The sequence below is a fragment of the Anneissia japonica genome, unplaced genomic scaffold (genome assembly GCF_011630105.1).
Source record: "Anneissia japonica isolate Jap-2015-1 unplaced genomic scaffold, ASM1163010v1 scaffold2737_len523936_cov211, whole genome shotgun sequence".
Taxonomy (NCBI): domain Eukaryota; kingdom Metazoa; phylum Echinodermata; class Crinoidea; order Comatulida; family Comatulidae; genus Anneissia; species Anneissia japonica.
The window spans coordinates 152,896-155,650 of NW_022735439.1; the positions used below are offsets into that span (position 1 = coordinate 152,896).

At 34.1% G+C, this 2,755-nt stretch overlaps 1 protein-coding gene across 1 annotated transcript in view; it reads right to left on the reverse strand.

The window, feature by feature from the left end:
- LOC117116607 (slit homolog 3 protein-like) overlaps window positions 1-1,984 on the reverse strand; it is a 16,915-nt gene extending 14,931 nt beyond the window's left edge. Inside the window, exon 1 of the mRNA XM_033260678.1 lies at window positions 1,805-1,984. The gene's annotated coding sequence lies outside the window, so the exon portion shown is untranslated. The remainder of the gene's footprint in view (window positions 1-1,804) is intronic.
- Window positions 1,985-2,755: the final 771 nt, after the last annotated feature.

A 2,755-nucleotide genomic window follows, 5' to 3' on the forward strand; every position in this document is an offset into this window, starting at 1 on the left:
GTGTATAAGAGACAGTATATATATATATATATATATATATATATAGTTCACTTCATTAGGATTGCATGAAAACAATCACTACGCTGAAGATGACAGGGGTAATGCCAAAACATGCATGTTTTTTCAATTAGCATCCGCCTAGTTTTGAACGAATGTACGCGTTGTTGATTAGAGTTGTGCCAATTTGCAAAATTATTTGATGTATAGTATTGAAAGTATTCACTGATTTATTGGAATTATTGACTACTCATTAGCAAATACGATTCTGGATTCATATTCGGTTGGAAAGCCACTTAGAAAGTAATTAATTTGGCTATTGGCAAACCGGTACACTTCATTGACATATTTGAAATTACCCTTGTTTTGTTTTTGTTTTCTAAATTTGTAATGATATAGGAAGTGATAAAGTACATGAAATAATTAAATACAAATACAAACTGTAATCAACATCGCGTACATTCGTTCAAGTGGTTCTAATACGTTTAAAACTTTGCTATTAGTTTTCTTGGTGTTAGATAACTTTTCATATAAGTGGTTTTAACACGTTTCTACCTGATACATTTTGCTACTAGTTGTCATTGTGTTGGATAACTTTTCAACCATTTCGTTTAATTTCCTTTAATGTCATAATTTTCTAAAGAGGAGGGTTTGGTCAATAGTGTGAAAGCATTCGAAAATAAAAAAAAATTTGACCCTAAGCCTATAGGCCTATTAACTATTTACAGTAATTTGACATATTTGAAATTACCCTTGTTTTGTTTTTGTTTTCTAAATTTGTAATGATATAGGAAGTGATAAAATACATGAAATAATTAAATACAAATACAAACTGTAATCAACATCGCGTACATTCGTTCAAGTGGTTCTAATACGTTTAAAACTTTGCTATTAGTTTTCTTGGTGTTAGATAACTTTTCATATAAGTGGTTTTAACACATTTCTACCTGATACATTTTGCTACTAGTTGTCATTGTGTTGGATAACTTTTCAACCATTTCGTTTAATTTCCTTTAATGTCATAATTTTCTAAAGAGGAGGGTTTGGTCAATAGTGTGAAAGCATTCGAAAATTTTAAAAAAAATTAGACCCTAAGCCTATAGGCCTATTAACTATTTACAGTAATTTGCAATAAAAACATTAAGGTTTAAAATCATTGAAGTGACAAGTTTATCTCGAATATCAGTGGCGGATTCAGGGTGGGGGAAGCCCGCCAGCCCCCCCCCCACCCCAAATTTTCAAAATTAAGTCTAAGAGTGCTATTTCCGACCATCTAGGGGTGCCATCATAAATGTTCTTACCTCAGTCCCAACTATGGTGGAGCTGAGGTAGTATATACCCTCCATCTCAGAAATCCCTATCCAGGCCCTCTCTATTTCAAACTCCTGGATTATAGTGTTTTCAAGATTCATCATTTATGTGCACATCACAGTCACCATTGGTGAAAAATATTGGGGTAAGCTATGGAACCCACCCCTTCCTCTTCTATTCCCCTGTATTTGAAGCCAGTATGCACTCTACATTATTACATCCGACATTGGATCAACCCCTATTCAACATATTTCTTGTATTTGTAAATGTTGTATGATTCTTCTGTGTCTTGAGGTGTAATGATTAACTGAATAATGATTTTACATGATTTAACAGCTTTATTACTTCGAATTTGTACTATTTTGATTGATTTAACATTTTGAGGTATATTAAGCTGAATCCAATGAAGTAAGCCTGAGTCTTTGAGTGTTTGTGTATGTATGTATAACCAAGACATGCCTTTAAGAAAAAAAAAAAGAAAAGAATCCAAACAAACCTCAGTAGGATGCAACTTCGTGGATCACATAGGCACCAAATACGTCAGTTGTTGCTGGTCTCTGGTTCTCTCTGCCGTAATGACAAGTGAGCATGTCATGAAATTGATAATAATATTACGTATACCCGATGTTTGGAGTATGCTACCTTAAAGACACAACCAATGGTATAAACTAACGATCTGGATAGATGATGACCGACGCTGGATTTATATCAGCGAGTTTGAGATAATAATGTACGGTTTTAGCTAAGACAGGGAACACGATTGTACTGAGGGCGATATTTCAATGGAACCTCAATTCGATGTTAGGTACCGTATTCATTTCACAATTATTATTATTATATAATTCATTTTCTTCTATGTGATACAAGGAATCGGGATGCCTTAAATTTGCAGCTGGTCCAGTGTAGACTTCCAAGCTTGCACCCACACCCCCTACACCCACCCACACACACACACACACACACACACACACACACACACACACACACACACATACACACCCACCCACATAGGCCTACATGTATAATTTACACTGCGAACTATTTACGATTTAGAAACGTCACGTTGAAATATTTCTTTGGCGTCATGGGTGGACGCCAAAGGGCTGGATGATGGGTAGGTGTGGGAGCAAATTACTTTAAAAAAACTAAAAATGACCATTAGGTTTTCATTGGAATCAGAATTTAGTTCCGCATTTCAATTTTCATTAGAAAAATAATCATAAAGATATAATATTGGACGGTGTTCATCAGGGCCTCAGAAAATTGGACTTAATTTCCATAAATTTCATTTCATTTATTTTTCTCTTAAAAACAAGCTTAAGAAATAAAAACAAAAAATACAAATAAAAACGGTACTATAAAAAGGGATTCCGAAAAAGTAAACCGAATTTATCAATGTTGGTCTTCCTAATTGGAAGGGTCAGATTTATATTTTACAGCAAGATAA